Genomic DNA, 23,261 nt, shown 5'->3' with positions numbered 1-23,261 from the left:
AACTTTGTAAGATAGAGAAGGTTACTCGAAGAATGACCCACACATTAACATCTTCTTGTAGAATTTAAGCTTGTCTTACTGCAACAATAATTTACTGCAATTGATTATAGACTTACTAGAACTCTGGACCTTTGAGTCGTATTTGCACTGAAGGGACTTACAATGCTGCATAAGGAAAGCTCATCATTAATTCTGGGAGATGGTCATGTGGGGAAAGTTTGCCATTTTCTCTTTTTCTTTCTTTGTTAAATATTTCTCTCGTGTTTGTGTCAAGTGCGCGCGTGGGCGCGCGCGCGCGCACACACACACACACGAACAAAAGAGCACCCATTTAATCATTCAGAAGTGATTCCCCAAAGGTTTAAAAAGGGGGGTACAAACCAACTACGTTGCCTGTTTAAATTAGCTTTCTCCTTGCTCCCTGAGGTGTTTTGTTTTGCTGGGTGGAGGTGGGGAAGTTCATTTGGAAGGAAGGTCTGGAGGGACCCTCCACCTACAACTTTGAGAACATTTCTCCAAATTCCTCTTTCATAGCTCGGGCAATCTTTTGGACTGATTACTATGGCAAGGAGCAGTTCGGAGGCTCAGAAGTACCACTCTTTTCAGATGCCAAAGCTACCAAAGGGAGAAGGACGGGGGCGCTGTCTGGTGACTGTTCGCATGATTTCTCCAAGGCGCCGACCACTTCCAGGGATGCGCTCTCCTGCACTGCCGTTCGTGTCCCACTCTGGTCCCACGGCCGGGGCGCAGGGATGCCAAGAAGCTGACCCTCCAATCCGACGCTCTGGGGACTGACTCACCCCAGCACGCCCTTTTCTGCTAAGCCGCGGGCTCCGGACCGTCAAAAACCGCGCCAGGCCCACCTGAGTGGGCCCGGTCGTTCAGCCTCACCTAAGGCTCGAAAGCCAGGAGTCCCGCCGCGCGCTCCTCCCTTGCCTCCCCCATCCCAAACGCGAGCAGCCTCGCTGCCTCTCCCGGAAACGAGCCTGCTGAGCAAAGGCGGAGGAAAACCATGGGCCTTCCGCTCTGATTGGTTTCCCCCCGCCGTGCGGGGCGACGCAGCGATTGGCTAGCCAGCGTTGTCAGTCGCCGAGGCCAGAGCCTTCGCCGGGGAAGCGCAGCCTGGCTCGGGTGCTCCGGCTGCCGCCGCGGCTGCTCTAGCCGGTGCAGCTGGGCGAGCTCGCGCGGGCGCCACCGCCTCCGCTGCTGCCCACCCCGCAGCGCCGCAGGCGCTGCCGGTCCTGCAGGCGGACGCCGGGGAGGGGCGGTCGAGAGAACGGAGCACGAGGAGGCGGAGGCGGCAGCGAAGTGATGCTGCCGTTGGGGATGGGGCAGCGGCAGCGGAGCAGCAGCATCTACGGGACCCCGGCTGCAGCGTCCCTGTGGCCCGCGGGCCAGCCAAGCGGCGGGAGACCACGCGCCCCACGGGTAAGGTCTGGCCCGGCAGTGCGCGCGCCGCCCCCGGGGCCACTGATGTTATCTTTGGGGGTTTCCAGGCTCATTGTTCCTGGGGCATTCAGACAAAGGTGTTTGGGACCCGGGCAGCGAGTCCGGACGCGCGGCTAGGCTGATGATCGCCCGGGTGCCACTCCTGCTCGTGCGTTTTCCCCTCTGCGCCGGCTGACTTTGATAGCGCGGGGATGGCATTGTGTATGCATTTGCGTGTGTGAGCGCGCGGTTTAGGGCACTTTGCTGGGAGCGCGGTGGGTCCCCTCTCGCGTGAACCTACGTCCTTCAGGGCTCCAGGCTGGGATAGAGTGAATTGGATGCACTTGGCTCAGCTGGAGGGAGAGCGCACGAGAACGCACGGGGAAAGTCCTCAGTGGCTCATTTAAGAGCCTGGCAAATTGAAGTTTATTGCCTTGATGAAAAGAGGGAGCTGTCAGTGCGCCAGGGGACAGGCACATTCACCGAGGCTCCCAAAACTCCCACTTTGCGCCGGGGACTTTGGAGGGGAGGAGATGAAAGAGGAAAGTAAAGGTTGGTCCGCTTCGCTGGAAAAAAGGATGACGGAGAGGGGGGGAGAGAACGAGGGTTGGGGAATGGAGCTAGGCTTGGAGAGTGGCGACTTTTTTGTGTGTGTCGGACGCCCCACGTAGGAAGAGGAGCTCGCTACACTTTTCGGGGATGCATAATTGGGGAGGGAGAGAGTCAAGCTTCGAGGGACTGATTGAGGGTGTCCCTGGCCCGCGCCAGTGTGGGGCACGCATGTCACTGGAACGGGGCGGGGCTCGAGTGCCGGTTCAGGTGGAGCCCCTACCTCATCAAGCTACCTTAGTAGATATCTTCGGGATCCGGACACGGCCGGGCGCGCGCGTGGCCGCTGCGAACTGTAGGGTGGCTCCGCCCTCGGAGAAAGTTCCAGCCCGCTGGGGTCTGGGCAACTAGACCTAAAGCAGGTTAACCTCCCAAGTGTAACCAGGGTTACGTACCCAGCTGCCTCCAGTACCTACACTGTTTTTTATTTTATATATTAGATTAACTTATTTTGTAAAGCCACTGGGAGTTCCACCAGCGATGTAAACCTTTTCCGCAGAAGGCTGTTGTTTTTTTGTTTGTTTTGTTTTGTTTTTTTTTTTTTCGCTGCTGCAAATGGATGGTGCTACCGGGCTAAGTCCAGATCTCCGGAGCTCAGTGCAGGGGTTTCTCCATCCCTCTTCCGGACGCACAAAGTTATTCTTGGCTATTGCTTTGTACGTGGTCTTTTGTCTCCTAGGAGTCTTTGCTTGGAAAGTTCTTGAAATACCTCGGCACTGACAAACTGTCCCTGCCTGGCATAGGTGGAGAGGCTGTGGTGGTCCTTTACAGAAGCGAATGAATTGTAGCGGGGAATGGAAGTGGAGAGGGCAGCTCCCTTCTTACCAGCTAGAACCTTTGGAAAACATTTAAAAATTAGCTCAGTACAGGGAGCCGGATATTAAGCTGAGAACAACACTTCCCCAGTTATGTAGATCCTTAATCCCTTTCACTGGAAGAATATTTTGCCCCTAAACACAACGCAGCAAAACACAACAAAAATAAAACCCAAACCCCAGCGGCGGAAACGACTTTGGTGGGGCTCATTTCTGATTTGGCAAAGCTAAAAAAAAAAAAAGTAAAAACACCTCATAGAAATGTTGTAGAAATCAGAAGGGAGCTGTCCAAAATGTCAGCATTTTTTACAAGTTTTTTTTTTTTTTTAATTTTAAAGATTACTTCACCCCTATTTAGTAATTTAAAATAATTATGGAGCAGATGAATAATTTACTGGTGAACTAGGAATGATGTTAATTTTATGTTTGAGAATGGTTGCACATTTTTTTCATCACTTAATGCATGAACTGTAAATGGAATTTTTCGTTCTATTTTACTTGAACACTTATAATTGCATTTGGGTTAGTACAAAATTGGCAGCGAGTATTTTCCCCTTAGTAGTCATCACGTCTGGTTTAAAAGGCTAGTTTTTAGATATCATTAAGGAGAGTATAGCTTGTGATTGTTACATTTCAATACAAAATTTACCTGTTGCCAGGTGAGTACTATAGTATTACAATATTTGGTTGTAACTTTTAGGACTTTATTAAGGTGATTAAACACAATAAACGTGTTGTTGCATTACTAATCAATAGTTTTCAAATAAGCGTAAAGCCACTTACTAAAAGCATCTAGTTATCAAAATGGAACTTTTAAGGAAATTTTCAAATACTTGGCTAAGAATGTGGTTTTTCACTTTGCAAACAAATAACATCTTGTAAATCCACTGCATTATATATCAGGGCAAGTCACAACTTTCTAAGCAGAAACAGAGCTTTTGTATTAATTTTAAGGGGTTTTGAGGTTTTTTTGGAGGGAACAAACTTTTATTTGGGAGTATTTTTCAGGTAATTAAATACATTTTCAAAACCACCAGACCAAAATGTAACAAAGTGCAGAGAAATGTGACAATGAGCAGAAATATTAGGATAAAGCAGCAAGGTCTGTGTGTCACTGAGGGTAACCATGCAGGGAGTGTGTGGGAAGGGGGGCACTCAGGTTTAGGGGAGATAATAGATAAAGTTAGCAACTTAAGTTTATACAAGCAATTCAAGTTCTACCTAGTCTGCAAATTCACTTTAGCTTTGACTTGTTTTGCTGCAGGGCAGCCCATGAGCTCAGATTGCTTTATTTTCTAGATGGAATTTAGTAACTCAAGTAAATGTCAAGTTGTCAAGACTCCAGGCCACCAAATTCACTTTCTGACCTATACTGTAATTTCAATACTGCATAACTTTTGTAAAAAGATCACATTTACTGTGAATAGCAATACAATAAACACCATGATCTTCTTGAAACATAATTTGTCAAATAGTCATGATTAGTTTCTATTAATAAATTGTTAAGTAAGACAGTGAAGTTTATTTTAATTAATAGTAATTTATATTCATTTAATTAATGGTGAAATAATTTTGTTTTTTGAAAACTAACATGTTTCAGGGAATTAAAAACTGCAAGCAGTTCAGTAAACCCAAAATTCATTTGCATTCTCTCGTAGTCTGTCTTTCTCTCTCTCTCTCTCTCTCTCTCTCTCTCTCTCACACACACACACACACACACAATACACACGCATGTACACATACTGGAAAGGCTCTCAGGAAAACTGTAACTACTCCTGAATTTGAAACAAATTCACCAACCCAGCCTAAGTGATGAATATACTTCATAAGGCATAATTCTCATCCTTTCAGGTACTGTCTTACTAATTAATAATGATACTGGTTTATTCAAGTAAATTGTAACAAATTGAACTGTGTTCCAGCTGTGTGCAAAACATTGTTCTAGTTGGCTTTGACAATATTAGAGAGTAAATCAAAACCCTTGCCCTCATAAAGCTTATATTTTTGTGGGGTAAAATAGAATAGATCATAAAAAATATAAGTAGTAACTTTCTATATATTTTCTAACTTATTTATATATGTATATAAATGATTTATCACCTACCAGCCTATCCACGGCTCAGTCTCTTTCCATCTCATTTTGTCTCCCGTCAATACCCATCTACCCACACAAATATACTCACATTAATCTAAGAACTGGAAAGTGATCATGGTTAATATCTGATACATGTTACTTCTGAAGCTGTGTAACTGAAAACACTGCATAGGATGACAGTTCAAGATGATTAAGGAGTTAAAGACGGTTTAAGACTATTTAAAAACCTTTAAAGATGGTCAACATAAAGATGATTAAACAAAATATGACAGGATACATGTCTTTAAAAATTATTTAAAATCAAGTAACATTTTTTTCAGAGGAACTGAAGTGGGAAATACTGTTGCAGGAAGGGGGACCCCTTCCAGGGCCGGAAACTGGGCTCTTGTCTAACACTTGGAAATGAATTGTCCGAGGAGACACATGTGTTGACAAAGCAAGAGATTTTATTGGGAAAGGGCACCCGGGTGGAGAGCAGTAGGATAAGGGAACCCAGGGGAACTGCTCTGCTGCGTGGCTCGAAGTCTTGGGTTTTATGGTGATGGGATTAGTTTCCAGGTGGTCTTTGGCCAATCATTCTAATTCAGAGTCTTTCCTGGTGGCGCACGCATCGTTCAGCCAAGATGGATGCTAACGAGAGAGATTCTGGAAAATGGATGGACATGCGGTGTCTCCTTTCAACTTTTCCCGAACTCTTCCGGTTGGTGGTGGCTTATTAGTTCCGTATTCCTTATCAGGATCTCCTGTCATAAAACAACTCATGCAAATGATTACTATGGTGCCTGGCCAGGGTGGACTGTTTCAATCAGTGTGCTTCCCCTAACAAATACTCTTCTAACATATTTCATTCAAACTAACAACATTTTAAAGGGTGTTTATGACTATTCACGGTCCTTCTACATAAACCCATTTAAAGGAGATGAGTGAATTTGAAGTAGAAATAAAGCACTCAGCTACATAATTTTAATGAGAAACATTCTACTTCTTCCACATTGAAAGGAATGTATTCATGTACCTCTGTGAAAGTCAATCAGAACCCCTAGAGTTTGAGGTCAAAGTTTTCCTAAAGTTTATGCATCACCCCCCCCAAAAAAACCCCCAAAACTTCACAATCTGATCATCTAATAATAAATGACAAAACACTTCAAAATTTCAAAATTAGTTCATCTTTAATTCAAAATTGATTTGGTTATCCAGTCAGTCCAATTACAGATAAAACCTTGCAGTATTTTCTCTACTCTTGCTCATGAAAGTGTGCAATTATGATTCCAGTTTCACTTTCCGTGCTTTTCATTTCATTATTTTCTTTAGAGTCTTTAGCTTACATATCCAAATAAATGTGTGTGTGTTTACCTTCGTGTAAAGAATGGGTCCTAGCTTGACTTTCAACAGTTAGTTTGTGAACAGTATTTTTATATTAGAGGAAAACTGAAATTGTAGTCTCAAGAAGCCACGTTACATAATGAATTAATGCCTTCTTATTCACAAGTTTTAATATGACCAAATATTAGTGCAGGGCACACAATATTAATAATGGTCATTTCTGAATTGATTTCCATCATTCAAGGAAAATCTTTTGAGATTACTGCTCTGCAATTCATTTTTAGCAGATGAGGAAATGTCTTCTGGTACTGCTGTTTCACTATATGCTTAGTTTCAAAAATTCATGTACCACCCATTTAAGCCTTTACCTTTTATTGCCCTGGCTTTTCTCTATTCTGCCCAATACAAAACTTTAGGAAAACAGTTTTTAAAAACGCAAGTAAAGCAACCAACAGTTATTGTGCCTGGCACACAAAGTCAGCTCTGGCTGATTATGAAACAGATGAAAACTTACCAGAAGTCAGGTATTTAGACCCAGGGAAAACCCAGGTCATTAGTCTAAGGTCCCCTATGTGTAATAAAGAACTTTAGGGAGTTAATAATTGCCCAAGGTCAACTGAAAGTAGAGCCAGGTTTAGAAACATTGTTTGTCATCTACTAAGTGGGCATGTTGACTCCATGTCTGCTGCCCGTTATACAGCCTTGCATTTATAATGTGGTAACATTGGAGAAGGCAATGGCACCCCACTCCAGTACTCTTGCCTGGCAAGTCCCATGGACGAAGGAGCCTGGTGGGCTGCAGTCCATGGGGTCGCTAGGAGTCGGACACAACTGAGCGGCTTCACTTTCACTTTTCACTTTCATGCATTGGAGGACGAAATGGAAACCCACTCCAGTGTTCTTGCCTGGAGAATCCCAGGGATGGGGGAGCCTGGCGGGCTGCTGTCTCTGGGGTCGCACAGAGTCGGAAACGACTGAAGCGACTTCGTAGCAGCAACATCAGATTGGTTTATTTTTCTCCCTCAGTTCTTATAGCAACAAAAATTTGGAACAGTAGACTAAAGGGTTTAAAACAACAGACAAGTTACAGCTGAAGCAGACAGATCTTTTATTAGATAGACACTCCCAAGACATGGGAGTAGACCAGCCGGAAAGGAGTTAACCTAACATTCCCTTTTGGCTTCCCGCTTTTTATACTTCTGTCTCTTACCCAGGATAGTATTAAAGAACCTGCCTGCGGATGCAGGAGACATAAGAGATACGGGTTTGATCCCAGGGTCAGGAAGATTCCCTGGAGGAGGGCATGGCAACCCACTCCAGTAGTCTTGCCTGGAGAATCCCATGGACAGAGGAGTCTGGGGGGCTATAGTTCATTGGGTTGCACAGAGTCTGACACAGTGGAAGGGACTTAGCACGGCTCACACTCCTCCTGGTTGTGCCCTGTGCAAAATAGGGCTTGTACCCACCACCAATCAAGAAAGGGAATGCAAATAGGTATATGTCCAAGGCCAGTTGACAGTTGCAAGTTACAGAACAGTTGTATTTGTCTTCCCATAATTCAGTCTGTTATAATCAAATATATGTATATGTATAGAATATTTTGGAGAAGGCAATGGCACCCCACTCCAGTACTGTTGCCTGGAAAATCCCATGGATGGAGGAGCCTGGTACGCTGCAGTCCATGGTGTCGCTAAGAGTCAGACACGACTGAGCGACTTCCCTTTCACTTTCCACTTTCATGCATTGGAGAAGGAAATGGCAACCCACTCCAGTGTTCTTGCCTGGACAATCCCATGGACGGAGAAGCCTGGTAGGCTGCAGTCCATGGGGTCGCCCAGAGTCGGACACGACTGAAGCGACTTAGCAGCATCTTAGAATATTTATGAACCCTTGATTGGCTCCTAGCTTTCTAGGATTCCTTGAGGAAGCCCCTGTGGTTAGTTTGTATCCACTGGGTGCCTAGGGTGCCTGTGTAGGAATTGGAAAAGCCCCTGTGGTTATTTTTGTAGCATATCTGTGAACTCTCCTGGGTGTGTCTGAATGGGGTTTAGAGATCAGCTTGCAACCTTTTCCTTAGCCTCCCATCCTTGCTCATACCTAACTTCCTACCTAACAGTAATGTAAGCAGAAATGACTACATCTACCAATTTGTACATCTGAATATTTTCTAGTAATATCTGAAATAATATATCACATTAATATTATGGTGGATCAAGGAAATGAAAAACTGGGAGGCTTTTGGGGATGTCATCTAAGATTATAGGGCTAGAGGTGTGTCTGCATGTAAAATATTTGTATTTAATACAATCATTTTGTCTAAGATTCCTTTAAAATATTTACCAGTATTTCTAAAACAGGATTTCTTACTTCCAGAAATCTATAGACTTTAAAGTGATCAATAGGTGAATTAGGGACTTCAGGAGATAACCATGGTTTGCAAGTTCTTTCCATTCATGAATATTCCGAATTAGCTGGAAATGGTTAAGAAAACCTTAAAAGCTACTGCTCTAAATTCATTTAGTTCAGTTCAGTCACTCAGTCGTGTCCTACTCTTTGTGACCCCATGAATAGCAGCACACCAGGCCTCCCTGTCCATCATCAATTCCCGGAGTTCATTCAAACTCATGTCCATCGAGTTGGTGATGCCATACAGCCATCTCATCCTCTGTCATCCCCTTCTCCTCCTGCCCCCAGTCCCTCCCAGCATCAGAGTCTTTTCCAATGAGTCAACTCTTTGCATGAGGTGGCCAAAGTACTGGAGTTTCAGCTTTAGCATCATTCCTTCCAAAGAACACCCAAGACTGATCTCCTTTAGAATGGACTGGTTGAATCTCCTTGCAGTCCAAGGGACTCTCAAGAGTCTTCTCCAACACCACAGTTCAAAAGCATCAATTCTTCGGGGCTCAGCTTTCTTCACAGTCCAACTCTCACATCCATACATGACCATGGGAAAAACCATAGCATTGACTAGATGGACCTTTGTTGGCAAAGTAATGTCTCTGGTTTTGAATATGCTATCTAGGTTGGTCATAACTTTCCTTCCAAGGAGTAAGCGTCTTTTAATTTCATGGCTGCAGTCACCATCTGCAGTGATTTTGAAGCCCCCAAAAATAAAGTCTGACACTGTTTTCCCCTCTATTTGCCATTAAGTGATGGGACCAGATGCCATGATCTTCATTTTCTGAATGTTGAGCTTTAAGCCAACTTTTTCACTCTCCTCTTTCACTGTCATCAAGAGGCTTTTTAGTTCCTCTTCACTTTCTGCCATAAGGGTGGTGTCATCTGCATATCTGAGTTTTTTGATATTTCTCCCAGCAATCTTGATTCCAGCTTGTTCTTCTTCCAGCCCAGCGTTTCTCATGATGTACTCTGCATATAAATTAAATAAGCAGGGTGACAGTATACAGCCTTGACATAATCCTTTCCCGATTTGGAACCAGTCTGTTGTTCCATGTCCAGTTTTAACTGTTGCTTCCTGACCTGCGTATAGGTTTCTCAAGAGGCAGGTCAGGTGGACTGGTATTCCCATCTCTTTCAGAATTTTCCACAGTTTGTGGTGATCCACACAGTCAAAGGCTTTGGCATAGTCAATAAAGCAGAAATATATATTTTTCTGGAACTCTCTTGCTTTTTCAGTGATCCAGAGGATGTTGCCAATTTGATCTCTGGTTACTCTGCCTTTTCTAAAACAGCTTGAACATCTGGAAGTTCACAGTTCACGTATTGCTGAAGCCTGGCTTGGAGAATTTTGAGCATTACTTTACTAGCATGTGAGATGAGTGCAATTGTGTGGTAGTTTGAGCATTCTTTGACATTGCCTTTCTTTGGGATTGGAATGAAAACTGACCTTTTCCAGTCCTGTGGCCACTGCTGAGTTTTCCAAATTTGCTGGCATATTGAGTGCAGCACTTTCACAGCATCATCTTTCAGGATTTGAAATAGCTCAACTGGAATTCCATCACCTCCACTAGCTTTGTTTGTAGTGATGCTTCCTAAGGCCCACTTGACTTCACATTCCAGGATGTCTGGCTCTAGGTGTGTGATCACACTATTGTGATTATCTGGGTCGTGAAGATCTTTTTTGTACAGTTCTCCTGTGTATTCTTGCCACCTCTTCTTAATCTCTTCTGCTTCTGTTAGGTCCATACCATTTCTGTCCTTTATTGAGCCCATCTTTGCATGAAATGTTCCCTTGGTATCTTTAATTTTCTTGAAGAGATCTCTAGTCTTTCCCATTCTGTTGTTTTCCTCTATTTCTTTGCATTGATCACTGAGGAAGGCTTTCTTGTCTCTTCTTACAATTCTTTGGAACTCTGCATATAGATGCTTGTATCTCTCCTTTTCTCCTTTGCTTTTTGCTTCTTTTCTTTTCACAGCTATTTGTAAGGCCTCCCCAGACAGCCATTTTGCTTTTTTGAATTTCTTTTCCTTGGGGATGGTCTTGACCCTGTCTCTCGTACAATGTCACAAATCTCTGTCCATAGTTCATCAGGCACTCTGTCTATCAGATTAGTCCCTAAAATCTATTTCTCACTTCCACTGTAAAGTCATAAGGGATTTGATTTAGGTCATACCTGAATGGTCTAGTGGTTTTTCTCTACTTTCTTCAAAAATTAAGTCTGAATTTGGCAATAAGCAGTTCATGATCTGAGTCACAGTCTGCTCCTGGTCTTGTTTTTGCTGACTGTATAGAGCTTCTCCATCTTTGGCTGCAAAGAATATAATCAATCTGATTTTGGTGTTGACCATCTGGTGATGTCCACGTGTAGAGTCTTCTCTTGTGTTGTTGGAAGAGGGTGTTTGCTATGACCAGTGCATTCTCTTGGCAAAACTCTATTAGTCTTCGCCCTGCTTCATTCCATATTCCAAGGCCAAATTTGCCTGTTATTCCAGTTGTTTCTTGACTTCCTACATATAGGGGACATTCCAGTCCCCTATAATGAAAAGGACATCTTTTGTGGGTGTTAGTTCTAAAAGGTCTTCTAGGTATTCATAGAACCGTTCAGCTTCTTCAGTGTTAATGGTTGGGGCATAGACTTGGATTACTGTGATATTGAATGGTTTGCCTTGGAAACGAACAGAGATCATTCTGTCGTTTTTGAGATTGCATCTAAGTACTGCATTTTGGACTCTCTTGTTGACCATGATGGCTACTCCATTTCTTCTGAGGGATTCGTGCCCGCAGTAGTAGATATAATGGTCATCTGAGTTAAATTCACCCATTCCAGTCCATTTTAGTTCGCTGATTCCTAGAATGTCGACGTTCACTCTTGCCATCTCCTTGACCACTTCCAATTTGCCTTGATTCATGGACCTAAGGTTCCAGGTTCCTATGCAATATTGCTCTTTATAGCATCGGACCTTGCTTCTATCACCAGTCACATCCACAGCTGGGTATTGTTTTTGCTTTGGCTCCATCCCTTCATTCTTTCTGGAGTTATTTCTCCACTGATCTCCAGTAGCATATTGGGCACCTACTGACCTGGGGAGTTTCTCTTTCAGTATCCTATCATTTTGCCTTTTCATACTGTTCATGAGGTTCTCAAGGCAAGAATACTGAAGCGGTTTGCCATTCCCTTCTCCAGTGGACCACATTCTGTTAGACCTGTCCACCATGACCTGCCCATTTTGGGTGGCCCCACCCAAAACTTGGGTGGCTTAGTTTCATTGAGTTAGACAAGGCTGTTGTCCGTGTGATTAGATTGGCTAGTTTTCTGTGATTATGGTTTTAGTGTGTCTGCCCTCTGATGCCCTCTCGTAACAGCTACCGTCTTACTTGGGTTTCTCTTACCTTGGACGTGGGGTATCTCTTCATGGCTGCTCCAGCAAAGCACAGCTGCTGCTCCTTACCTTGGACGAGGGGTATCTCCTCACCACCACCCCTCCTGGTGGCGACCTTGAACATGGAATAGCTCCTCTCGGCCCTCCTGTGCCTGTGCAGCCACTGCTCCTTGGACAATTAGCATAAACCAAAACAACACAACAGAGGGAGGGAACATGTGTGGATAAGGAGAGGATTTTAAAGGACTGAAAGTAAAAGTGAAGTTGCTCAGTCGTGTCTGACTCTTTGCGACCCCATGGACTGTAGCCTACCAGGCTTCTCCCTCCATGGGATTCTCCAGGCAAGAGTACTGGAGTGGGTCGCGGTTTCCTTCTCCAGGGGATCTTCCCGACCCAGGGATGGAACCCAGGTATCGCGTATTTCAGGCAGACACTTTAACCTCTGAGCCACCAGGGAAGCCCTTTAAAGGACTAGTGCCTCTCTTATTACTCAAGGAAAAGGGAAAGAAAAAAAAAAAAAAAAACCCTGTTGCTAGATTTTATCAGAAAACAACCAGGGCAGTGGTTTGAAGAGACAATGTGTTGCAAATTTCTAAGATGCAGATTTGCAACTGATCAGATGGCTTGTTACTGATATACTGCACTTGGTTCTGAGTTTCTGCAGTTAGCATTGTTTCTTCTTTGACTAAGAAATGTTTTCATGACCTATATAGATGATATCAGAACTGAATCAATTCCTCACTGAACAACAAAATTTGTGGGTGACTTCACTAGGGCTTTAGTACTCAAAGACAATTGCCAGAGGTGTAGTTGGGTTGGCTATAAATTTAAGTGCTACTAGACAAGAAATCCGGAGAAGGCAATGGCACCCCACTCCAGTACTCTTGCCTGGAAAATCCCATGGACGGAGGAGCCTAGTAGGCTGCAGTCCATGGGGTCGCTAAGAGTCGGACATGACTGAGCGACTTCACTTTCACTTTTCACTTTCATGCATTGGAGAAGGAAATGGCAACCCACTCCAGTGTTCTTGCCTGGAGAATCCCAGGGATTACGGAGCCTAGTGGGCTGCCGTCTATGGGGTCTCACAGAGTCAGACACAACTGACGTGACTTAGCAGACAAGAAAAATTGCACTAAATGTGCACGTTTGCACTGTGACTGCATGGATACGGCACGTAAACTAATATAAACTCCCTCCGTTGCTGGTGAGTTCCCACCACAGTCTATCACTTCTTTATTTCTATGTCCATTAAATGACAATAGCATTGCTGATTACTTGAATTGCGATTTTTTAGGAGTTAGATGAATTGAATGTGAGTAATACATATTGATTTCTCTGAGTGAACACAGCCATCTACTTACAGACAGGAGAAGTGCTATATTTGATAAGCAAGACTAAAAAATAATGAATTACACTGATAAAGTCATTTTAAGTGGGGATTTTGACTTAATTCTTTATTCAAAGAAAAAGATGATCTTTGGTTTCTAACCATGCTGATTAAAATTTAAAAAGTAGGCCAATCCTGAAATGTCTTGAAGGCAGCTGAAGTAGTCTTTTTTTTTTCTCCATCTTTATTGGTTTCTTCTGTGTCTCTCTGTCCCTTTGTCTGTCTCAACAGATAGATATTTTATATTCTAAATGTTGCAAGGAATTATTTCAGAGCTGCCTGAAATTTTCTACTGACTTTTTGTTATAGTAAGTTAAGACTCAGAAGAAATTAAAACTCAAACCTTTACTAATGGATATTGACAAGAACTGAGAAAAGGTAGAGGGTTTTCTGAAATAGAAATGTTGAATGTGTATGTGTGTGTATATACACACATACATATGTAGACAATCCAAATTAAAATAGAAGGAGACTGTTGGGAAATTTAGAGATTCGAAAGTTCACACAGAATAGCAAATAAGGTTTTTTGAATATTAAACAAATATTTATTTGGCTGTGACAAGTCCTAGTTGCAGCACTTGGGGGCCTTTAGTTGTGGCAGGAGAGCTACATGTGGCATGTGGAATCTAGTTCCTGGACCAGGGATCAAACCCAGGCCCCTGCATTGGAAGCATAGAGTCCTAGCCACTGAACCACCAGGGAAGTCTCAGCAAATAAGTTTTAATTGCCAAAGAATGTTTAAATAAAAAAAAAATAACACAACATTGAGACAAAGTTGGACTGTCAACTAATGATATTGAAAATGGCTGTAATTAACACAGTATATTAACATGCAGACAGACCTGAAGAAGAAATGAAAAGAACCTCAATATACAAGCTCTAAAATACAGAAAATAAAGCATAACATGCAATAAGCACGAATCTGTGGGAAAACAAAAAATGATCAATATGTGGTTCTGGGAAAATTGAGTAATTATTTGCAAAAAAGGTACATTCTGTATCTCACATTGCATTTAGAAATAAATGTCAGATGAAGAAACCCTAAATCAAGTTAGAAGAAAATAGACTTCATAAACACAGTATAATGGGGAAAATATACAGATTTGACCTCATAAATTTTAACAGACTTAAAGTGCCATACGTAAAGCAAGAGAATATTTTTAGCACATTATGAATAACAGTTTAGTATTACTCTAATAATAATCTTTCAATGTTTTCTATTAGAGGACTTACCTCAAAATATTGTGATTCACAGCTTATATCCATCTTACTCACTAGATTGAAAACCTCTTAAAGAAAGTGATTATCATCATTTTATCCCTAGTACTTTCAACATAATCAGGGACAGTAGACATTGTCATTGATTACTGAAAGTTCTCCAAGTATACCAGTAGAAAAGTGAACTAAGAAATAAATTGATAATCTATAAAAGCTGGACATATATAAGACCAATAAGCATCCAAGATTTTAACTTAATGATAAAAAGTAAAGGAAAAAAATTAGATACATTTTCTAACTTATCAAAGTAGCAAAGACCATAAGTGAAGGTTGATTCATTTACAACTTTGATGGAGATGAAGATGGGGCAAACTGCAGATTCCCCTACATTTTTGGTAAAGCTCTTCGTTGATGTTACAGAAATCTTTTGTTGCATGCTACAGAAATTGATTATGACTAACTTAAGGAATAAGATCCACAACGAAAAGAAAGTATTTTGTAGCTCACAGAATCAAAAGAAAAGGAGAGGAAATACAATTGCTACAGAGATGATGAGCGAAACTGCTGAAGCCTTTGCCAGGAACCGTCACTGGGATGACTCAGCATCAGGCCTTTTCTGTCCCTGTGTCAATTTGCTCCAAGCCCGAATTCCTGGAATGAGAAACATGACTGACCTAGCTCCAGTTTCATACCTAGGCTTTGGTCAGCAGATCACCAGACACCTTGATTGCCCTGCTGTCAAGACCACATTCAAAAGAAAATCAAGGGACTCTTAACTGAGGAGCTGGTTGTGTAAAACAACAGGTATCCATAGTGTGTGTATCAAAAGCCTTAAAGGTATCGCCTTTGTTTCAGTAATACCACTTCTAGCAGTTAATTCCATGTAATTAGAAATAACACACAATTTCATTAAAATGCCATTTGTAGTAGTTTGGTAGTAAAATATAATCGACTTGGCCAATAACATCAGAGTAATGAAATTATGGCATATATTATTAAATTATGGTTTTGAAAGCTTGGTAGTAACATTGAAAAATGCTGATGAAATCATAGTGGAAAAGAATACAAAATTTAATATGAAGGAGAAGCTTGCATTCACATATACAAAAAGGCTTAAATATTAATGTTTGTTTTGGGGGATATTAGGATTATGGGAATTTTGTGTTTAAGCCTATGAAAATAGTTTTGGCAGGAACAAGCACTACTTCAATAATCATATGAAAATCAATACTAAAACAAAAAGACAAAAAATAACTGGAGAAATGACAGTGGCTTTGAGCTTCTTAACAGCTGTATTGGATGCAAAACATTGGATATTCTTAATTTTGGAAGGAAAGGAGCTTTGTATAATACAACATTACCCTTTCCACATTAAGTTAGTCACTATATCAAGTGAAATTTGGCTAGATTCCCATCTGAGTGGCTTTTCAGGAGCAAATCATGGACTTTGCTTTTTAAATCTTTAGCTGAATGTAATAGAATTTAAAATGTGTTTTCATTTTATGGTTCAAATGAAGAATTCTTACTAGCATAGGAAGTTAGGGTAAAAATAATTACTTATATTGATATGTGTATTTCATTGTTTACCTTGCTCATTCCCATAAGCTCATACTTAAATTTAGACATTATATCTTAAGATAAACTATAGTTTGGCTTGGTTGTTCATTAAATAAAATTAAAGATACTATACAATTTGATGGTAATAAAGCAGAAACCCATGCTTCCTTATATAAATCAGAAAGCACGCATAGCTGACTATTTTTAATATTATTTTCCTCTTGTTCATACCTGCAGCTCAGAAATTATAGTTTCCAAAGAAGAACAAAGGGGTCTGGATATAATAATGGGTGGAATTTTCCTAAAAAAGCAATGTGTTTCTATTGTCATAGATTTTTCCTCTGGCAGTTTACTGTGGTGTATTGGTGGAGCTTTGTATGGGATGATCTTGTGAATTATACTTGAACAAATAATACAATTACTGGAAAAGAACAGAAGAAAAAGAAAATTGGTTGATCTTTGGTTTCCTCTAATAATCACTGCTGCCTTGTAGCTCGTGGGGATGGGCAGTCTAGCAGCTAGTGCCTTCCAGGGCACAGGCTAGGACCATTTCGTTGTCATTTTCCTTTGTTAATGTATGTACTTTTTGAATGGATAGTACGCACATGGCAGAAAACACATGGTAAAAATTCTCCATTTCATATCCCTTCTCCTTACACCCAGTATTCATCTTTCCCAAAGAGGTAATTACTCTTACTAGTTTCTTGGTGTCTTTTCAGAGCTTGCCAAGTGCATGCAAACAAACAGTAAGCTTTCCAACGTTTTCTTTTTTCTTCCAATTTTTATACAGATGCTAACGTTGTTTGTGTATGTATATGTGTTTTGCTTCCTGCTTTTTAAACTCAGCAATGTTGGAAGGACTGTCAAAGTTGATCGTTTCTTCATTCATTTTTAAACTTCATGGTATTACATTTATTGAAAGTACCATAATTTATTATCAGACAGTCGCCTCCTGATGAACGATTGTGGTTTTCATATCTTTTAGCCAACGCAACCAATACTGTCATGCAAAATCTTGTAAGCATTATTTCATGTGTGCAAGAATCTTTAAGACATAGAAGTGGAGTCTCTGGATTAAAATGTATGTGTATTTATTTACTTTGAAAATGTATGGGTCTTTGTTTATATTACGTTTGATTACCTTGCTTTCCTTATTTTTCATCCCGTGATTAATAGTGCGGAATTGAACTGGACCAAAAACTAGGATTCATGAAATTTTCCTAGAGACCCTCCCCCAGGTTTGCCACGGTCTAACAGTGTGCTTTGTGTTTATGCAATTTACTGTGAACTTATCTTGCTGGGTGATCTGTCTGCATCTGCTTTACCATCTTGACCACAATAATAGTCACTAGAATAGGCAGACTTTGTCAAGTTATTCCTTAGTTTCAGATAGTCTCCTCTCCTATCCTTTGGTCTACTAGACTAAGCCAATTATATGAGCAATGGGAGGACATGTTCTTCATCTACTAAATGATACTATTAAAAATAATCATGTCCCGTGTTGGCAAGTCTTACCCACTAATATTAGTTCTGGGAATCTCTCCTAAGAAAATAGTATAAAATATGGAAAAGGTCATATATTTGAAGATGTTGATGGATATATTTTGTGAAATAAAAAACTCAGAAGCAACTCAAATGCCCAATAATACACTTAGACGCATGTATTTGAGGATAATATGTAGCCATTAAAACTAAATATGAGGATTATAATAGAAATGCCTATGCTATAATGTTTCTTCGATAAAACAGGGTACAGGTTCAACCATAGCTAGATAAAAACCTATGCCTATGAACATTAAAATTATAAATGTATTACACAATGGTGGGAAAAGTGGTGATCCCTTAGTTAACTTTTTATTTTTTTTTTCCTTAGTTAACTTTTTAATCTCCATTTTCCTAGAATGTTTTACCACATTTTACATTTAAAATGAAAACACACTAGATTTCCCCTTTTCTTTTTAATATTTTGTATTGAACGTGAGTTACAGCTTTTGATGATTCTTTGCTACCATTCAGTGACAGGAGCTTTTCATCCTCTGTTTTTTGCACAGGTGAATGTAGCGCTTACCATCTTCAGAGATTCTTGGCTCAATCCCATCTGTGTATCAAAAGACATTTTACTCAACTTTCTTTCACTCATTCTCATGCTAGATAATTTTTTTCTTAGGCAACAAATTCAAATATTCAAAATTCAAGCAGTACTGAATTTGCTTTTTACTTCTTTTTAGATTTAACCTCCTACGATCCTCTCCTGTGCTCACTAACCTCTTACCATGTTGATCTTTTTCTGTCTCCGACACTCTAGGCCAAATCAGACTGTTTCCTAATTTTTGTTAAATTTTAAATATTTCATTAAAGTACACTTAGGGAAGGCTAATAACATAGCACAGGTATCATACTTTCAATGTACTTACCCTGTGCAATAGATGGACATTAGATAAGATTGCCCATGATAGTTGTATATTTTTATGAAAAAGCAAATAACTAAAGTATAGTGAGAAAAATACCCTTTTTATGGTATGAGTTAATTTGTTACATATGAGTACATTTAAGTACATTTGTACATGTGAGTTAATTTGTTAACTTGCAGTGAATTAGGAAACAGCATGAGGTATGCATTTTACCCCACTAACTCCTTGGGAAATGGATGCAGTGGCATTATCTCTCTTTATTGAAATGAGTTTTATCATAGCTTATCTTGTTATCTTTGCCCAGTTGATTATCATGTTATCTTCAAAGTGTTCAGCTCACTGTTAATTTCAAAGAGACAGCAACGAGAAGAGTGTCATCTCATGTTGGAAGCACTATATTTTACAATTCCATCTACTTATCTCTCCTGTCAAGAGAACTGATTTTGAATATCTTAATAGTAAAGATGTTAATTTCTGAGACAATGCACCAGTGACTAGACAGGATCATTTTGAAGCCACAGTGAAAGGCAGTGGTGTTGCTGCCTAAAGGATTTGGTTTGGTCAAGTCCCATCAGTGGTCTGCCAGGACTGTCATCTGAGATTGGGTAGGATTTTAAAGAATCTGTCTGTTTCACTTCATTTTAGTTCAGTCGCTCAGTCGTGTCCCAACTCTTTGCAACTCCGTGGACTGCAGCACGCCAGGCCTCCCTGTCTATCACCAACTCCCAGAGTTTACTCAAATTCATGTCCATTGAGTCAAAGATGCCTTCCAACCATCTCATCTCTGTCGTCCCCTTCTCATTCGCCTTCAATCTTTTCCAGCATCAGGGTCTTTTCAAATGAGTCAGTTCTTCATATCACGTGGCCAAAGTATTGGAGTTTCAGCTTCAGCCTCAGTCCTTCCAATGAATATTCAGGACTGATTTCCTTTAGGATGGACTGGTTGGATCTCCTTGCAGTACAAGGGACTCTCAAGAGTCTTCTCCAACACCACAGTTCAAAAGCATCAATTCTTTGGTGCACAGCTTTCTTTATAGTCCAACTCTCACATCCATATATGACTACTGGAAAAAACATAGCTTTGACTAGATGGACCTTTGTTGGCAAAGTAATGTCTCTGCTTTTTAATATGATGCCTAGATTGGTTATAACTTTTCTTCCAAAGCCTCTCTTAATTTCATGGCTGCAGTCACCATCTGCAATTATTTTGGAGCCCCCCAAAATAATGTCTGTCACTCTTTCCACTGCTTCCCCATCTATTTGCCATGAAGTGATGGGACCAGATGCCATGATCTTAGTTTTCTGAATGCTGAGTTTTAAGCCAACTTTTTCACTCTCCTTTTTTACTGTCATCAAGAGGTTCTTTAGTTCTTCGCTTACTGCCATAAGGGTGGTGTCATTTGCATATCTAAGGTTATTGATATTTCTCTGGGCAGTTTTGATTTCAGTTTATGCTTCCTCCAGCCCACCGTTTCTCATGATTTACTCTGCATATAAGTTAAATAAGCAGGGTGACAGTATACAGCCTTGATATACTCCTTTTCTTATTTGGAACCAGTCTGTTGTTCCATGTTCAGTTCTAACTGTTGCTTCCTGACCTCCATACAGATTTCTCAAGAGGCAGGTCAGGTGGTCTGGTATTCCCACCTCTTTCAGAATTTTCCAGTTTGCTGTCATCCACACTGTCAAAGGCTTTGGCATAGTCAATCAACCAGAAATAGATGTTTTTCTGGAACACTCTTGCTTTTTTGATGATCCACCAGATGTTGGCGATTTGATCTCTGGTTCCTCTGCCTTTTCTAAAACCAGCTTGAACATCTGGAAGTTCACGGTTCACATATTGCTGAAGCCTGGCTTGGAGAATTTTGAGTATTACTTTACTAGCGTGTGAGATGAGTGCAATTATGCAGTAGTTTGAGCATTCTTCGGCGTTGCCTTTCTTTGGGATTGGAATGAAAACTGACCTTTTCCAGTCCTGCGGCCACTGCTGAGTTTTCCAAATTTGCTGGCATATTGAGGGCAGCACTTTCACAGCATCATCTTTCAGGATTTGAAATAGCTCACCTGGAATTCCATCGCCTCCACTAGCTTTGTTCGTAGTGCTGCTTCCTAAGGCCCACTTGACTTCACAATGTAGAATGTCTAGGTGAGTGATCATACCATCGTGATTATCTGGGTTGTGAAGATCTTTTTTGTACAGTTCTTCTATGTATTCTTGCCACCCTTCTGCTTCTGTTAGGTCCCTACCATTTCTGTCCTTTATCGAGCCCATCTTTACATAAAGTGTTCCCTTGGTATCTCATTTTCTTGAAGAGATCTCTAGTCTTTCCCATTCTATTGTTTTCCTCTATTTCTTTGCATTGATCGCTGAGGAAGGCTTTCTTATCTCTCCTTGTTATTCTTTGGAACTCTGCATTCAAATGGGTGTATCTTTCCTTTTCTCTTTTGTCTTTTGCTTCTCTTCTTTTCACAGCTGTTTCACTCATGGAGTACTAAAAATCCTCCTTCTCTAGACCTGTTAGGGATATCACTGCCACGGTCATCCTTTTTTAAATCTTCCTAGTTAAACTCAGATATTTTACTCTTACCTATTCCAAAGTCCCCTCCACTCACCACCACCCACAGTTGATAATTTAAAAAAATTGTGTGTGTCTTCCTTAAAAAGACCTTCAAATATACACACTACTGTATTTAAAATTGATATCCAACAAGAACCTACCATATGGCACAGGGAACTCTGCTCAATATTTTTTAATAACCTAAATTGAAAAAGAATTTGAAAAAGAATAGATGCATGTATAATCAAATTACTTTGCTATACACCTGGGACTAATACAACATTGTTAACCAACTATACTCCAATATAAAACAAAAAAAGTCCTTCAGCAACTTCTCGAGCTCTAAAAACATATCCATTTCAATGTCTATCCCATGATTAGGAGTAGGGATGATATGATGAAATTTGAAAATGAAGTTAAAATATAATTTTAGTAAATGGTACAATAGTTCCTATCTCATTAAGCTTTTCATTGAGAATAATAGAAATAGTAATAATATATAATTTTTAGAGTGTTACCATGTGTTGGATATAGGATTGCTTATCCTTTTATAGGAATTTTATCTTTTATAACTTAGCAAAACCTGAGGAAGTAGTTGTTATTAATATATTTTATAGATGTTGAAATTAAGAACACGATATTGAGTTAAATAACATTTCCAAGACTCAAAAATGATTTTTTTCTGATGGAGTCAAGAATCTAACTCCAGAACCTCAAACAAAAAGTGAACTACTTTTGTTTACTGGCTTTTGTTGTAGAGTGAATTTTCAACTTTTCCTTCCTGAAGAAAGTCAATAACGGAGGTGAAATTTCAAATATACATATATCTATACATGTACATGGGCTTCCAGGTGGCTCAGTGGTAAAAAATTTGCCTACCAATGCAGGAGATGCAGGTTCAATCCCTGGGTCAGGAAAGTCCCTTGAGAAGGAAATGGCAACCCACTCCAGTGTTCTTGCAAGGAGAATCCCATGGACAGAGTCTGGTGGGCTATAGTGCATGGCATCGCAAAGAGACACGACTGAGCCCGCAACTCTCACGCCTAGATGTACACACATGCATTTATACATATGCATGTTTATATCTATATTTGTTAGTAAAAGGGAACAGGCCCAAGGTGGTCTAGTAACTGGGAAAACCATCCCGTCTTCCTCAGACATTGGCTATAATTTCTGTCTATATTATTCATGTCCTCTGTCATGTATTTACAATGCTGTTTTATTACTTCACATCTCAATTTAAAAGTTGTGAAATGCAGTAAGTGATATTTTAAAATCAAATTTGTAAGATCCCCTTTGTGTAGTCAAGTTTAAAAATGAAATCAAGATATTTGGCTTCTAACCAAAGCTTTTTTTGTGAGATGGGTATGGGAGCTGAGAGTTGAATACGTTTGTATCACTTTTTTTTAAAGCTTATTTTAAGTTGATAGTTATTTCTCTTTCTTGGTTGGTAATGGGAAAACAGGATCCTATACTTAATTTTCCCTTATAACTCAGATAGGATGTGAGAACTATTTTATGCCATTAGAGGCTTGACAGATACTTATGATGGATGATCTTTTTCATCTATGTAAAATCCTGAAAAATAGCCCAAAATAGCTAAAGCAGTGATTTCAATTCACAGCAACTCAATCATTAACTCCTGTTTGAACTGGGGACTTACACCTGAAGCCTTGTTTCCTAGCTATTTTAAAGTCATATTCATTATCATATTTATATCTATTTACCAGTTGCAAAAGTAATTTTCCCAGCAGGACTTGGCTTAATAGCCAAGAGGCCATGAATCACAATCATGAAATTTTTTTTCATTAAATATATTAATATTATATTTCAAGAAACTGAATTCTCATAGATTATGATTGAAGAAGACTCATAAATGTACCTTGGTCTGTATTGATGCTAGATGCTCCAGAGCAGAAGGGTTAGATCTGGCATTAATCCCCATTATTCAGTTTTTCTTTTTCTTACTTTTGCTTTGCTTTCTTTTCAGTTACTTTTTATACATTTCATGCTATCTCAAAACTAATGTACTATAAAATCCCAAATAGCAGAATTCAAAATTTCTGAGAATGAGAAAAT

At 40.3% G+C, this 23,261-nt stretch overlaps 1 protein-coding gene across 1 annotated transcript in view; it reads left to right on the top strand.

Moving 5' to 3' along the window:
* The first annotated feature begins 473 nt into the window (after window positions 1-473).
* Window positions 474-23,261, top strand: part of B3GALT1 (beta-1,3-galactosyltransferase 1) — a 619,500-nt gene continuing 596,712 nt past the window's right edge. The window contains exon 1 of the mRNA XM_070799117.1: window positions 474-1,428. The gene's annotated coding sequence lies outside the window, so the exon portion shown is untranslated. The remainder of the gene's footprint in view (window positions 1,429-23,261) is intronic.

The sequence above is a fragment of the Bos indicus genome, chromosome 2 (assembly GCF_029378745.1).
Source record: "Bos indicus isolate NIAB-ARS_2022 breed Sahiwal x Tharparkar chromosome 2, NIAB-ARS_B.indTharparkar_mat_pri_1.0, whole genome shotgun sequence".
In the NCBI taxonomy this organism is placed as follows: Eukaryota; Metazoa; Chordata; class Mammalia; order Artiodactyla; family Bovidae; genus Bos; species Bos indicus.
This window is presented reverse-complemented; position numbering and strand designations above follow the sequence as displayed.